We start from the raw sequence: 17,928 nt of genomic DNA, 5'->3' as shown, positions 1-17,928 counted from the left end.
GTGTTAGCTGAAATGTTAGAGAACACAGAATCATCGTTACACAGGTTAAACATGCTCGGCTTCACAGTAGAATGCTTATACAGCATGATGGAGGACCTGAAAATAGAAGTGATATCTTTAGATAACAAATCCACTATTCTGTCATGCCTACATATACATGGCACCCATTTAAGATGTGGGACATGGTTTCAGCTATTTGTTCATGACCATGATGTATACAGTGAGGAGCATGGTTGCCTGGAAACCAGATGGAGAGGTTAAGTTTAGAAGGTAAAACCTGCAACCTCGCTTTCAGAGTAAAGACAACAATGCATTCGTCTAAAGCAAAATTTTTGAACACAGAATGACAGACAGAATGGTCCGCAGCAGCGAGACATGCAGTCTTCCCTTGCAACCTCAGTTCAGTCCAATGCCTTTGCTGTTGTGCCCATAGGAGGGGATTAGTCAGTGGGAGTTGGTGTTCTGTTCCACACACAGTCATAGATGCTCTGACAGAGATACTGGGGTCAGATATAAAGTCCTCCAAGACAGCCATCGCCTCAGAGTTAGACCCTACCCACTTCAAGGTGACATCAGCCCAACACCACAGATAGCAGAGCTAGCGATCCTGGTGGCCAGAAGAAAAGCGGGACTGCTGTGTCAGGTACTGGGTCACAGCTTCAGCCTTGTCGACCTGTTGGAAGGTTCTTGCAACGGGGGCAGGAGCAGCAGCAGCCAAACCTTCACTGACGGCTCTCAGGGCTGATGGACTTCTGGCATATTGGTCCTTCAAAGAGCCCATCAAATCAAATGCATAGTCTGAAGAGAAGAGAATATTATATTGAAACACACACATTATAAAAGTATAGCAGTATTTCCAAATGTGCAAATTGTTGATAATTCCAAATAGTTATTGAACACACACCGTAAGATGGTTTGTCTTTGATAGGATGCACAACATGTTGCCCTTTACGGAACCTAGGGTAGGACACTGCGTAGCGTGGTTCTCCAGCACAAGTAGTGGCCACTGTTCTGTTCCCATTGTGGTTGTAATGTATAGCTGCTAAAAGGAGCCTATGGAAAGGAGAAACATTTTATGAGAATTAATTTTATGATAATTAATGTCAGAGATGAGGATGAAAACTGAAACGCTCGCACACTGTGGGCTCCAGTTGTAAGAACAGTGCTGCTGTGACGTTTCGAGAGCCCGAAACATCACAGCAGCACTCAGGTGTAATAAAAGAAATCCTACAACTGGAGCCTGCAGTGTGCAAGCGTTCTCTTTCAGTTTTCATGTTATATTTTTTTGCTTAGCACCGGCCCAAGTTTGGTTGTGGATTGCGCATGTCTCTCCTTCATTTAGAGATGAGGATGAAGGCACAGTTACCAAGGGTGCAAGTGCACACCAGTCCTTGCAAGGTGCCAGCCAACGAAATAAACACTGTGGGATAAGAGTCGCCACACCCTCGTAGCTGCCGATTGCAAAAACATATTGTGTACACAGGAGTGTGCGGTGACTTTTTATTCTACTGTAATGAGGATAAGATCTTTTCATTCAGAATACATTTACTTAATCATTCTGAAATTTCAATGTATTGAAATTTCTAATTTTGCATTTTTACTGCCAAAACCAAATTATCTTACGACACTGATCCTTAATAGTCTGACTGTACCTGCTATGCATTCCAAGGAAGGAGAACCCTGTGTGCTTTGGGGCAAAGCGGATCATCAGGGAGTGGAACGCCTCGAGTGAGTAGGTTTGGTTCTGGGGAGACAGCTGCCGTACGTCTTTGATGAACAGTTTTTGACTCACAAGAGCCTCCAGTTGAACAGCTGCTGATGAACCTGCACACACATACAACATCAACTGATTTTTCAATCTCTCCCTGATCATATTCTTTTTTGTACATATTTGTGAAAGGTTATTATACAACAGGTAGTTCCGACCAAGCAATCTGATTGGTTGAAATAGCCATCTAGCCGTGCTTCAAACCAGCATGATAGCACGGGCCTAATCACATAATAAATCACTCCGCACTGCAGTCCGCACCTGATTAGACCATATATGGCACAGCTGTGCTGTGACGTCACGCTGTCCCACGGTAGGAAAACAAACAGCAAGGCGAAAATAACTGATCTACAAGCTGACAACGCGTCGCGATAAAGCACACCCTCTCGTGTAATATTGCTTAATTCACATAGATATTCATTCAGACCATCAACAAAGTAACAGATCATGAAAAAGTGAACGTTTGCACATTCCTGAGCGATAGATACCTGGTTCAAGCCACTCCTTGTTTCTGTCCTCTCCTTCCAATGGCTCATGCTGACAGGCAGGGAATGCAGGCGTGTCATGCTCATGTATGTCTTGAGCATGATTGACCAGGCTTCTCCACTTTGCCTCCATCATGTCTGCATTTCCACTGGGAGTAGAACCGGCGGTCCAGTAGAGGTGGTTCACAACAGACTGCTTCCAGAGCTTTATAACCTCACAGTCACGTTCTCTGGAAAGGGCATCCAACTTCTTGCCTACGGCTGTTATTGCACGCACACACACACACACGCGCACACACACAAACACACACTTTAAAATGGCACTGACAAAATTGAACTACTGTGATTGGTCTTGCCTTCCATGTAGCCATGCATTTTCAAGGACAAATACTTACATTTGGCAATATGCCAGATATCAAAGAAGTGTTGTGTTCCTTCAGCGCACAGCACATCTCGCACCCATTTTGCTACCTGCAGAATTGGTTGAATTGTACAGATATATGCCAGAATTTATGAGTTAACTAACCCTTCAAGTAAACTTGAAATGCATTCACATTCAAATATTTCTATTTCTAAAGTAAAAAAAATACAAAAAGTAATCTATCACCACAGAGCCCCTCTCAGTTTCTTGATCGCCACAAGTTGATCGCCACATGAGACCCATTGTAACCAAATTGCCATCTTATAAACACAGGAGACTTTATTCAACAGCTTTCAGAGGTAAATATCTCCAATTCCACTGCCAACATTTATTTGGTTACCCTTGACGTGGCCTCCCTTAGTTTACACCAATATCCCCCCATGACTTTTCTGCCAATTCAACTATCACCAGAGAAAGTGTGTGTGTGTTTGTGTGTGTCTGTCTGTCACTTGTACCTGGCGGTTTCTGTCGGTGACAAGGACTGCGACTTTCAAGTCCTGCTCCTTCAGTAACTTGATGCTGCGTTGCAGGCCCTCTATCTCACACCAGTTGCTGTTAGCAACTTCTGAACTCTGGAGCACAATCAGAGAAACAAAAAACAAACCTAAACAAATGGGAATCCCAAACACAAACAAAGTAGAATGTAGCCACATAGATATGGCAGAAGGTACATGATGCATGAATAACAGACCTGTACAAGCTGAAGGTCAATGACTTTATTCAGCCGGTCCTCAATAAGGGAGTATGTCCCGTATTTGGCACAGTGTCCTGGACTGTCCGATCTGTAAAAAGCACAAGGCAAGAGGAAAATTATGGATAGATGCCAAATGTCTTAATATACAAATTATTAATGTTGTACTTATGTGTATATTCTAATGATGAATATAACAATGAGCATGGTAACCAACCTGCAGTCTCCAGACAGAATCAATCCTCCTTCCATCTCCTTCAGCTCACTGAGGATACTGGCTTGCTGGCTCTGCCAGGCCTGGATGACGGTGGGAATGGTGTAGTAGCGCTGATGGCGGAAGTAGGTGTTCACGCTGGTGCACTGTAGGCCAAATAGCTGGAGCATTCTGAATGTCTGCTGGGGCATACACCCTGAAAAGTGTACAGCTCCACTGAGCTGCAGGTTGCACTCAGGCATATTTCTGTGCAGCATTGACTGGTTTCGCCAAACCCTCTTGAATCCACATGCTGAACAGACCTATGAAATATATTCAAATGATCAGTGGTGTACTGTCTGTGTGTACTTTCTTATGGCTGAGGAATAAAGTGAGAACGTTTTTGAAGAAGAAAAAAACACAGAATTCAGCATAAGACACTGGGTTTTATGCTGAAATCAGATTGAAAGCACTATAGACCGGGAGCCAGGCCCAGCCCTCACGATGTTCTCTGCTAACTCTGCTTTCACTATTATTTCCTGTTTGCATATACCTTGGGCCATCACAAGTTCATACTGAACACCCCCAACTCGGGGCCGTTTGGTCTCAGGGGCCCCAAAACCCCTTTTTGGGGCGAAATTAATGTTAATGGCAATACTAATGAATACTAATGAAGTACTCAATTCAGTGACCTACGTTCAATGAAGTGAATGGCAGGTCGTTAAAATATGTGAATTCCTTCACCAGTAGCCATTAATTATCACCCCAAGAACGATAGCCACACACATGATAAGCCTTCACGGCTTCACCTCAGAGTTAGACTAGTCAGACGGTCAGACCACATTCTTGCTGTTTGTATTGCTGCCCCCCAGCCCAGCCACTCCTGGGTGCAGCGTATCAGATGCGTATCAACGTATCAGATACGCCGTTTCGAACCGTTTTTGGATGTATACGGTGGCGACGAAAAAGATCTGCAGGCCATACTGCGTACACAGCGTACCACGGTAGAACACATCACTGGCCCTAGGAGGGGTCCACGCACGATTGCTTATTTATTTATTTTTCTAGTTTGGATTTTTGGCATCCATAGGACCCCTAATACAGGGATTTTGATCATCCCAAGAAAAAAAGTGGTCCAAAGTGTTTTTTTCCCAATGTTTTATTATCCCTATGAGACCTGCAGGATTGCTGGCTGGAACGCTGGCGAGACTGTCTTTCGGAGACTTTGGCAGGCTCAAATTTAGACGTAGCCCAAATATAGAGATATCATTTGATTCTAGACAACCTCAGGTTTCCAATGGGACCAACCTTGTCATGCTAGACCACATTTTGGCGAGGGAAAAACAGCCCTCACCATTTTCCAAATCTCATGCAGTTTTGGGCAAGAACCATGCAGTTTTTTGCACGCAGTACAAATATGTAATTTCTGCCTATTGTAAAAAGGAGACCACTTTACTGTATCTATAGCTGTATGAGACCACTGTACTGTATCTAGACCACTGTACTGCATCTATAGCTGTATGAGACCACTGTACTGCATCTATTGCTATATGAGACCACTGTACTGCATCTATAGCTGTATGAGACTATAACTGTATTGCATCTAGACCACTGTGCTGCATCTATATCCCACTGTACAGAATATATAAACCACTGTACTGAATCTTTAAACCATTGTACTGCATCTATAGACCAATGGTCCAGTGGTCTACAGAGCCTGGGGGGGGCCCAGGCTCTGGAACAGCTTGCCCTCAGTGGGGGGCGGTCGCCGCAAAGACTCGGTAGATGCAGTACATTGGTCCACAGATGCACTACAGTTGTCTACAGATGCACTACAGTGGTCTATAGATGCACTAGAGTGGTCTATAGATGCCCCACAGTGGTCTACATATGCAGTTGAGTGGTCTACAGATCACAACAGTGGTCTACAGATGCACTACAGTGGTCTATAGATGCACTAGAGTGGTCTATAGATGCCCCACAGTGGTCTACATATGCAGTTGAGTGGTCTACAGATCACAACAGTGGTCTACAGATGCACTACAGTGGTCTACAGATGCACTAGCGTGGTCTACAGATGCACTGTGGTGGTCTACAGATCACGACAACGGTCTACAGATGCAGTATAGTGGTCTACAGATGCACTACTGTGGTCTATAGATACAGTAGTTAGTCTATATATGCAGTACAGTAGTCCCATACAGCTATAGATCCAGTGCAGTGGTCTCTAGATGCAGTACAGTGGTCTTAAGATGTAGGATAATGGTCTGTAGATGCAGTACAGTGGTCTTAAGATGTAGTATAATGGTCTATAGATGCAGCACAGTGGTCTCAAGATGCTGTACAATGGTCTTTATATGCGCAGTACAGTGGGATATAGATGCAGCACAGTGGTCTAGATGCAATACAGTCATGGTCTCATACAGCTATAGATGCAGTACAGTGGTCCAAATACAGTACAGTGGTCTCATATCAGCAATAGATAAAGTACAGTGGTCTCATACAGCTATAGATACAGTACAGTGGTCTCCTTTTTAAAATAGGCAGAATACGCAGTACAAATATACATATTTGTACTGCGTGCAAAATGGTTCTTGCCCAAAACTGAATGAGATTTGAAAAGTGGTGATGGCTGTTTTTCCCTCGCCAAAATGTGTTCTAGCATGACAAGGTTGGTCCCATTGGAAACCTGAGGTTGTCTAGAATCAAGGATCTCCATCTTTGGGCTACGTCTAAATTTGAGCGTGCCACAGTCTCCGAAAGACAGTCTCGCCGGCGTTCCAGCCAGCAATCCCGCAGGTCTCATAGGGGTAATAAAACATTGAAAAAAAACACACTTTTTTTCTTGGGATGATCAAAATCCCTATATTAGAGGTCCTGGATGCCAAAAATCCAAACTAGAAAAATAGATAATAAGCAATCGCACGTGGACCCCTCCTAAGGCCTCTACTATGACTGAATATTACATTTTCTCCGATTTGATGTATAGTGCAGAATTTTGGCTACAGAAAGAGTAATTTTCAAGATACAAAGGTCATCTTGGGCTCAAATTGAAGTTTAGGGACATGGGAGGTTTTCTATATACAAGTGAGGCAGTGATATTCACCATAAAGTGCTGGAAAATAATCATCTTTGTTGTTATTTGTCAAGCAGACAGTTTTTTTGTGTGTGTTTCTGGGGATGTTGTAGGTCATATTTAAAAATACAATGGTAGCAAGCACCAGAATCCTATTTTGCTACTTACCCCTATGTGTCAGGATAGTCCATGCCGAATTTCATATGTGTAAGACAATTTATGTAATTTTAGTAAATTTATATTGCCATTAACATGAATTTCGCCCCAAAAAGGGGTTTTGGGGCCCCTGAGACCAAACGGCCCAGAGTTGGTGGTGTTCAGTATGAACTTGTGATGGCCCAAGGTATATGCAAACAGGAAATAATAGTGAAAAAAAGTTAGCAGAGAACATCCTGAGGGCTGGGCCTGGCTCCCGGTCTACTAGCATAATGCAAAGTGATAACCCGCTTCAAACTGCACTAAGATCAGACAAAACACATGAAGTCCACTATGCAAAGTGAATGCATGACATTGACACATTCCAAGAGGGTACACGCCACCAGAGCTTTCTACAGGTGCAGGATAAAAAGTACCTGTTGGATTTTCACAAATGTCCCCTCCTGTCTCTGTATGATGGCTTGCGTGGCCTCACAGCAGCTCGGGCAAGTGGCAAACAGCTCCATGAGTTGGCTGTGACACACTATATACTTATCGATATAGCTGAGAAAAAATAAAGGAAAAAAAAACAAAAGTTTGATTAACACTGAACAGTCAGTATCGTGACATGAACAGATTAGTGTAACTGTGTAGTGTGTCTTACCAAGGGGCAGAGGAAGCTTCAAGGTGTGGCGAGTCATCTGAGTTCTCAGAGAAGAGCTCGTCTTCAGCCTCTGGAACCCAATTGTCATCACCTTTCTTTGGTGCTGAAATGATTAGTCGATACATCGATTAGTTCATCAACATAATTAACACATTCTGATTTTAAAAGCAATTAATATCATTCATTCGGTAGGGGAAAAAATGATCTTTTTTTTTATTTGTTTTTTTATCCCACGATTTTGTAACCCTATTTTTTACACCCAGTGCCAATTGTCTATGTAATCCTGGGCACTACCTTCCCTCTGCCAACCTAGGGAGGCCAATATCGATTATAATTGGTTGCACGGCCCCTCACCTGACTGCTCGCTATCACTCTGAGAGATGGTGCATTGGCTTTGCATCGGACTGGCCTCAAAGCTTGAAATGTCTGTCTGTGTTTCCACAGACACCATTTGGGGGACTGCCTGTGTCCCCAAGGACAACATCTGGGGGAAAACCTGGATGCCTGTAGAAAACAACAAGTGATATAATCGTAACCATTCTCTATAAAAGGCTGTGTTGGCTAAAACGTGCAAAGCAAATTAAAACCTACCCAAAGAACGGTGTGGTGGTCTCCGGTAGCTATACTGAGTTGCCTTGTGTGCCGACTCCCTTTGTGGCTCAGAGGGTGGAAGAGAGGGTTCAGAAGATGGGCCAGCTTCCTCCTCTTCCATCATAGGCTCCTCTGTCACGTCAGGAGTCGCAGAGTGGCTTTGAAGCGTCTGTTGTTAAAAAAAAGGAGCATTCAGTGTTTACGGTTCTCATAGTGGGTTCCAGGAGGTACCCATTAAAATGAGAAAAAGTTTTATTTCACTATTATTAATTACACTCCAACACTTAGACCGCAGGCAGGGCACGGACTGTGGACCTCAACCTTTTCAAATATTGGAAATAATTGTATATCTTCAACCCCTACACTAAAGTAACAGAACTAAGGGATGTTCATTATGCAATCTACTTGATCTGATCATAACCTTGCTTTCAATGAATCAAACTCACTCTGGCCTGTGCTCTTACACAGTGGTAAAAAACATTTGCTGCCTGCTCCGAACGCCATGAAAAACACTTTTATCATTACAGATTTTCCATACTTGTGTAGGAAACCTGATTTTACATGACAAGATAGTCTACAGTACAAAATATTTTCAAATGGGGTCTGCAGCCTAACGTGTAATTGACAATACAATGAGAGCCACTGACTTAGGAAACAGCTTGCATTAGACAATGATATTCTTGTACCTCAAGCTTTTGCATGTGGATAACAATTTGTAACATTTTAATTTGCACATGAGCCTGCAAATAGATCACATACTACACATGATACTAAATGTACATAGGATATCATACATTGAATAGCAGTGGTGTAAAGTAACTCAGTACATTTACTCAATTACTGTACAAATAAAAATGTATGTAACAATTTCACTACTTCTACTCCACTACACCTCAGAGGCAAATATTGTACTTTTACTCCACTACAATTATTTGAAAACTTTAGCTACTAGTTACTTCATAGATTTAGATTATTATTATTACAAAATATACGCCACTTCACCCCTATGATTATTTGAAAATAGCCGATCTACAAGCTTACAACTTGTGACCTTGTATTGAACTGTACTTCCCTGTATTTGTCTTTGCAAACTGTAATAAAGTATTCAATCAATCAATCAAAGGCTGATTGATTAGATCTGCTATTTTCAATATATATATATATATTTGGAAATATGATAACGTCTGAAATGGGACATTCTGCATAATGAGTACTCTTACTTTTAGTACTTGTATAGTAAGTATATTTTGACGCCAATACTTTTGTACTTTTACTCAAGTAAATTTGAATTACCGGACTTTTACTTGTAACAGAGTATTTCTACATTGCAGTATTGATACTTTTACTTAGGTACAAAACTTGAGTACTTTTCCCACCACTGTTGAATAGCATTATAACTGCTCAGTTTCGCCTAGCTGAGGGCTCATACCAACATTTATACTTATAGTGTTCAGGGAAATGCTGATAGCTTCTATCCTCCCCCTCCCTAGCCCTGAAACATGACTGTCATACCATGACACTGTCATACCATAACAGTCATGGTGCCGAGTCCCCCCGGTTTATAGCGGTGTTCAATTTTTTTACATTGCCAACTCTCACATACATAAACGTTCAGATTTCAAATATAAAGTGCTTACCCCCGAGCCACGGATGTTACAAGGCGACCCGGACCGCGATAAGTACCCATATCTCCCGTATTGTTCAATAAAAAGCATTTTAATCCCATCGCCGGCCATTTTCTTTTTTTTTGGGTAATGTATCAGAGTGCAAATACACATCCCAACCGTTAGTGTCGCATGGTTGAAAGTATCGGAGACTTTGGAGAAAATGGCCGGCGATCGGATTAAAATGCTTTTTATTGAACAATACGGTTGATACGGGTACTTATCACGGTCCGGGTTGCCTTATAACATCCGTGGCTCGGGGGTAAGCAGTAAGCACTTTATATTTGAAATCTGAACGTGTATGTACATGTGAGAGTTGGCAATGTAAAAAAAAAACGAACACCGCTATAAACCAGGGGGACTCGGCACCATGACGCTTGTTTACAAGCGTCATGTGAAGCATGGCTACCCCCTCCCCTTCTGTTTTTGGCATCGCTACTGACTGCTTACCAGTGGTGTAAAGTAACTAAGTACATTTACTCAAGTACTGTACGCGTTGTGAGCTTGTAGATCGGCTATTTTCAAACATGTGCGTACTTTTACTCGCTGTGTACGGGCATGTACGGCTCTCCCGTGTTGCCCATCATGTGCGAGAAACAAGCGCTGGTGTTACGACATCCGAGCAAAACAACTAACCATCATCGGGTCCAAAACACGAGCAGGACGGGGACACACACATCGCGGGGTCCTGGGACTACCAGGGGGTCCGGGCACCACCAGGGGGTCCCGGGACCCCCGCGAAAACATTACAAACAACGTCATAAACAACAGTTCTGCGTGCTGCCCCATGCCAGGGTCGGTGTTGCCAGGTTTAGCGAGAGAAAAAAAGCAACCAGGTATATGAAAACAAGCCTAAAAGGAGCCCTTCGCCCCCGGTGGTCCCCCGGCCCCGACCCCCACTTCGGCAGTGGCACGTAGGTGTCGAACTCTAGAGGTTCATTTTGATACCAATACTTTTGTACTAGTACTCAAGTACATTTTTAATTCCGGACTTTTATTTGTAACAAGAGTACTTTTACTTTTACATTTTAGTACTTTTTCCACCGCTGCTGCTTACATGTACTTTTGATAGTCCTGCAAATCCTAACACATGTTAGCGTCAAAAAGATAGTTAGATCCACACTTACCCGAGACAAACCAAGTTTGTTTACTGCAGCAACAGATCTTGCACCCACAGAAGCTTGTCCAGGCGACTGTATAGAAGGTACAGCACCTTCCATAAGTCTCACCCGGTCCAAAGTCCGGAATCCCAATCTATGGGAGATGAGATCCCCTTGGATATAATCCTCCTCTTTGAAATGGGCTCCACATATTACTGAGTGCCGGTCTTTCACCGACGACGCAGTAAAATCAGCCCTCTTTACCTGTACAAACCTCACCCATGATCTAAAGGCTGGCGTGCCTTTCTTTGGAAAAGCATGCACTTTATGTCCAGAAAGGGTGGAATTGGTACACCCACCACACGCACAAATATTTACCATTCTTGCAACTAAAGTCAGGCTAGAGAAGATAAAATAGCAGATCTACAAGCTCACAACGTGTTGCCTCGGTTAGTAGTCAACAAGTGCAACCAGGATGTAGTAACAAGAGGGCTCTTTGCTTCCGCCACTACCTGCGTGTGAATCTCAGCGCCCCCTGCGGGCCTGATACCTGCTGTGACGTCATCATTACGCTGACACACGCACGCTATGAAATGTGGACCAAAATATGCGCGTGCATGAGGGTCGTGGTTGGGCGGACAAAATGTTCGATAAAAACGCTAAAACTGGGTCAATTTCGCTAATTTTTTTTTCCTCTTCATGAAAGTCACCTTTGTCCTAGTCCACATTGTGTATTGAACAAAAATACAACCTGCAAGTTGGCCTTTAAGGGTCAATTAAAATATTGAATAGTAAGTAAGTAAGTACATTTTATTTATAAAGCACATTTCAAAACAAGGTTACAAAGTGCTGTACAATGGAACACGATTAAACAAAATGAAGAAGTTAACAACAGAGTATAAAGGTATATAAATAGAGTAATAAAACAATACAACAAGGATTAAAACAAAGCAATTTGTCCATGAAAGTCAGGTAAAACTTCATGGGTAAAAATGCTTACGGAACAAATGTGTTTTTAACATCCTCTTAAAACCTTCAACAGACTCTGCATTTTTTAGGGCCAATGGTAGGGCGTTCCACAGTGTGGGAGCAGCCACTGCAAAAGCCCGGTCACCCTTTCTTTTGCGATTGGACGCAGGTATTTTAAGAAGGCCTTTGTCAGAGGACCTGAGGGATCTCACATTGTCCTTAGGGGGCAGTAGGTCCGAAATATAAGGTGGGGCCAGCCCGTGTAATGCTTTATAAGTAGTTAAAATAAATTTAAAATCTATTCTGGACCTAATTGGTAGCCAGTGCAGTGCGGCTAACACCGGAGTTATGTGTGCTCTGCGGTTGGTGTTAGTGAGGATTCTGGCTGCTGTATTCTGCACTAGTTGAAGTCGGGATAATGATGGTATAGAGTCCGTTGCAATAGTCAAGACGGGAGGAGACAAAAGCGTGCATGATTTTTTCCAGGTCTTGAGAAGTGAGCATTGATTTTATTTTTGCAATATTGCGTAGATGGTAGAAGCATGACTGGGTGACCTTTTTAATATGGAACTCGAAGTTCATTTGATTATCGAAGAAGACACCTAGGTTCTTTGCAGTCTGTTTGACATTAGTTGCCAAGGGACCAAGGGACAGACGAATTGCATTTGAGCTAATCTCAGGGCCTGATGAGGATTTCGGTTTTATCTGGGTTGTAAAAAGTTTTGTGCCATCCATTTGTTGATACCCAGCCTGATCGCCAGAGAATTAGTATACATTGCACGGATCCAGTGCACGTCATTCCGTGCATAGTCGCCTAGAAACCCCGAAATTCCGTGCATATGTACGGCGAGTCCCACGGTGGGCGTAACCAGTCGCAACCCGGAAAAACCCAGAAGCAGAGCAGTCCCCACAACAAAATTTACGATTCTGTGCCTATCGGTACATAACTCAAACGGCACTGAGTAGGCACAAAGGAATGTCGCTCGCCTTAGCTCGCTCGGTGGCCCCTTACGTGGCGACAATTCCCTTGAGACTGCGCGCCTCCGAAATGGTTTAGTCACAATGGGAGAGATGCGAGGCGGCTATGCACGGATTTTTGGGTTTTCCATTTGTCTATTCACGGAATTTTAAAAACGTTCAAAGAGAACGTTTCCTCTGGCGATCGGGTTGTGATACCGGTTAAACAGTCATGCAAGACTGTGAGTTTAGTGAGATCATTTTGCTTAAATGAGAGATAAGTGTGTATCATCAGCATCAACTAAGGGAATGAACTTGTTCTCATGCTATTCATCGAAAATGTGGAATGCCCTACCAAAAGGAGTAAAGGAGTGTAAAACCCTACTCACTTTCAAAACTGCCCTAAAGATACACCTTCAGGAGGCTGCAATTCGAAAATGGCCCCTGTCTAAGTCTTAACCTACCCCCCCTACCCCCCCCTCCTTCATTTTCCTCTTTTGTATGTGTGTGTATATATATATATATATATATATATATATATATATATATATATATATATATATATATATATATATATATATATTTTTTTTTTCTCTCTTCATACCAGTAACCTGAAAGCTGATTGTATGACATTCTGTATAGTAGTGTGTATATCTATCTGCCTTATATTTCATCATGATTTGTGTGCATGGGGGTCTCATCTTAAACAAGCGTAATGCTTAATGAGAGTTCCAGTTTAGTAGACCTTGTATTGTGAATTTGTACTTCCATGTACTGTCATGTACTATTCTCATGTCTTACTAAATAAACTACATCAATCAATCAATCAATGGGGTGGAGCAAAGTATGTTAGATTGTGATTGGTGGAGAGATGGCTCTATTGTTCTCTTTGACCAATCATTCAAAGCAGTGGACTCAGGTCTTAGCATAAGAAGAGTTTGTAGTTGACAGTTCTCCACAACTCCTCCAGGATATCATTGATTGCTGATCAGATCTGATTGTGGACTCCAGGTGAAGATGAACTCTCTCAACTCCACCAGGGACAATTCTGCTGAACAGGAGGAACACAAAGACCCCGGTATGTTACCTGCTCTCCCTGCTTATTATTTTCCCCTGTTCTGTCATAGTTCTGTTGTTGTTTGTTGCTTTCCTTTTCAAGTTTAAACATACACGTCGCACTATTCATTTTATACTCAATTGTATATGTTGTTTCATTGTAATTTGACTAGTAGTTTTGCTGTAGATTAGATTTAAATCGTTTCAGTTTAGCCTCACAGTTCAGCGTTATGAATTGTGTTGCATTATGAATTGTTGTGAGCTTGTAGAATGGCTATTTTATATTAGGGTTTATATTGTATTATGGTTATTAAGGACATTGTTAGCTAGCTACTTGGCTAAAATGATTGTGCAATATAGTGTCTAAGAATACAAAAGTACTATCTTTTTACCTCTCAAATATATTTCCTTTATCTTTGTTTCCAATCCAGTGTTGCATCATCAGTCTGGCTTCCCTGTCATACCAGAGGTGAATGAACAAAGAAGCTTGGCTAAGCAAAAACTCCACTGCTGTGATCAGTGTGGAAAAAACTTCCCTAAAATGTCTAAGCTTAAAATACACCAGAGAATTCACACTGGTGAGAAACCCTATGGATGTGACCAGTGTGGAAAACACTTCTCTCACATTACCAATCTTAAAAGCCACAAGCAAATTCACACTGGAGAGAAACCCTATGGATGTGACCAGTGTGGACAACACTTCTCTCACGTGTCCTACCTTAAAAGACACCAGACAATTCACACTGGAGAGAAAGCATACGGATGTGAGCAATGTGGACAACACTTCTCTGAGATGTCCAAACTTAAAATACATCAGAGAATTCACACCGGAGAGAAACCCTATGGATGTGATCAGTGTCGTCAACACTTCTCTCAGATGTCCACTCTTAAAACACACCAGAGAATTCACACCGGAGAGAAACCCCAGCATGGATGTGACCAGTGTGGACAACACTTCTCTACAATGGCCCACCTTAAAACACACCAGAGAATTCACACTGGAGAAAAACCCTATGGATGTGGTCAGTGTGGACAACACTTTTCTCTGATGTCTAACCTTAAAAGACACCAGAGAATTCACACTGGCGAGAAACCCTATGGGTGTGAACATTGTGGACAACACTTCTCTCAAATGTCCAGCCTTAAAACACACCAAAGAATTCACACTGGAGAGAAACCCTATGGGTGTGAACAGTGTGGACAACACTTCTCTCAAATGACCAGCCTTAAAACACACCAAAGAATTCACACTGGAGAGAAACCCTATAGCTGCGAAAGGTGTCTGAGCAACTTTACGACACAATCTTCTTTAAATAAGCACCAGAGAATTCACACATGATTGAAATCCTAATTTTGGTCAATGTGGAATTAATTTTACTCTGTTAAGTGCACACATCAATGCAAAATGATTGTGAACAGTGTGACAAGCACATCATTAGAAGCCCATTGTTGTTCTTTTAAGCAGTTGTTTATTAAGTCTGCTGAGCTGTTATGAACCTATTACATGTATATTAGCATTGCTGACCGAGACAAGAAGGTGGGTGCACACAGTGGTCAGTGTGGAAAGGGTTTTACTTAGTCTAAATGAGCATGCACGCACACACATGAAAGATACATCTGATTAGTGTGAACAGTTTGACAAGAGCTTCATTTTTTATTATTGTTTATTTAGACTGGTAAACTGTTATGAAGTCATACAGATGTTCATCTTAGATAGGGTGACAATAGTATGAAGATGAATTAAATCTTGGTTGTGATACTCAATGAATTGCATGTACAATTTTAAATGACAATTTTCTGGGGGAAAATCTGTGTTGAAAAAACAAACAAACTATAACTGTTTGTCAATTGCAAATTGCGTTAGCACAGTCTTTGTGGAACTTGTCCCACCAAATGTTTACTTCTTGTACCCGAGTGACAAATAAACCTCACCTTATTGATCTTTATTATGTTGTAGTACTTTCTTATTCACTAGGTAAGGTGGTGTCTGGTGTTGAAGCCAGTTAGTACAAATTGCTTTATATATGTATGCTTTCTGACTTCTTGTATATTCCTAATTGCTGCTATAGATACCATACCTGTCTTAAATAGGTTTAGCATACCTGTTTTTAACTTGGCTATTGTTTCCTTATATGATGGTATTTTGAATTTCATTACACCTAGTTGTTATATTGCATTGTTTTGTTATTACTGTCTTTGCTGAACATGTCCCATAAATATTTGACTTATTGTACCAAGTGAGTGACAAATAACCCCTTCTTGATTCATTCTTGATGATTTTTTTTCTTCTTTTCTCTCGTATGAAGAATTTTCAATGTAATAATGATAAAATCACAGTAAGTTGGTGTGTGGCAGTGCCAGTTTCTACAACTTGAATGGCCTTGCAAGTGTCTCAATTCAAACACATCAGGACACTAATAGCGTTGTTTATTTCACATGTAAATGACAGCAGGACAAGCAATGAGATTAAGACATCAGATATATTGTTGAAAATATATTTTTCACAAATAACTTTGTATTTATTAAAACAACTAAACATGACCAGCAATAAAGCACAGATATATTTCTATGTTCATGGAATAATTTATGGATTCATTTTTATTTTTTAGTTATGTTCGGTATAGCATTCATTAAACATTGGCTTTTCATTAAACTTTATTCAACATGTAAATGTCCCGCTGTGTAACAGCAGGACATGCAGAATAGCAATGATAGCGGTTTATATTTCACTTTTCAAAGTCAGAGATAGGTTGTGCAGTGGTCTCCCATTACTTTTTGAGCCTTCAAAGTATATAAAGTGAAATTCCCTTGTGCCAAATAAATTGTACATCTTCACTTGTGCTATTGATGGAGTGGAGTCCATTGATTTCAGAAGTTAGTCTATTTATTTACCTTTTAGTAATAACATGGTTACAAAACAAACAGATTAAGTAGATTAGACTCCCTTTCTTTCCCCCTATTAGAGAATAGATGATAGTCCTCCTCTTTGAGGGCATTTACACCTGTATTATGAGACACCACTTTTGATCACCCAGGATGCAAATGGTGAACCGGCCCATCGACACCTAGATGAAAGATACATCTGATTAGTGTGAACAGTTTGACAAGAGCTTCATTTTTTATTATTGTTTATTTAGACTGGTAAACTGTTATGAAGTCATACAGATGTTCATCTTAGATAGGGTGACAATAGTATGAAGATGAATTAAATCTTGGTTGTAATACTCAATGAATTGCATGTACAATTTTAAATGACAATTTTCTGGGGGGAAATCTGTGTTGAAAAAACAAACAAACTATAACTGTTTGTCAATTGCAAATTGCGTTAGCACAGTCTTTGTGGAACTTGTCCCACCAAATGTTTACTTCTTGTACCCGAGTGACAAATAAACCTCACCTTATTGATCTTTATTATGTTGTAGTACTTTCTTATTCAATAGGTAAGGTGGTGTCTGGTGTTGAAGCCAGTTAGTACAAATTGCTTTATATATGTATGCTTTCTGACTTCTTGTATATTCCTAATTGCTGCTATAGATACCATACCTGTCTTAAATAGGTTTAGCATACCTGTTTTTAACTTGGCTATTGTTTCCTTATATGATGGTATTTTGAATTTCATTACACCTAGTTGTTATATTGCATTGTTTTGTTATTACTGTCTTTGCTGAACATGTCCCATAAATATTTGACTTATTGTACCAAGTGAGTGACAAATAACCCCTTCTTGATTCATTCTTGATGATTTTTTTTCTTCTTTTCTCTCGTATGAAGAATGTTCAATGTAATAATGATAAAATCACAGTAAGTTGGTGTGTGGCAGTGCCAGTTTCTACAACTTCAATGGCCTTGCAAGTGTCTCAATTCAAACACATCAGGACACTAATAGCGTTGTTTATTTCACATGTAAATGACAGCAGGACAACAATGAGATTAAGACATCAGATATATTGTTGAAAATATATTTTTCACAAACAACTTTGTATTTATTAAAACAACTAAACATGACCAGCAATAAAGCACAGATATATTTCTATGTTCATGGAATAATTTATGGATTCATTTTTATTTTTTAGTTATGTTCGGTATAGCATTCATTAAACATTGGCTTTTCATTAAACTTTATTCAACATGTAAATGTCCCGCTGTGTAACAGCAGGA

At 41.0% G+C, this 17,928-nt stretch overlaps 1 protein-coding gene across 1 annotated transcript in view; it reads left to right on the top strand.

The window, feature by feature from the left end:
* Positions 1-17,928, top strand: part of LOC308085809 (H-2 class II histocompatibility antigen, E-S beta chain-like) — a gene marked incomplete at its 5' end in the record, with an annotated part of 56,766 nt that overhangs the window by 25,453 nt on the left and 13,385 nt on the right. The window lies entirely within an intron of this gene.

The sequence above is a fragment of the Gymnoscopelus braueri genome (assembly GCF_963280865.1).
Source record: "Gymnoscopelus braueri genome assembly, chromosome: 5".
NCBI classification, from domain to species: Eukaryota; Metazoa; Chordata; class Actinopteri; order Myctophiformes; family Myctophidae; genus Gymnoscopelus; species Gymnoscopelus braueri.
The sequence above is the reverse complement of the archived record's forward strand: the minus strand, read 5'-3'. Positions and strand labels throughout refer to the sequence as shown.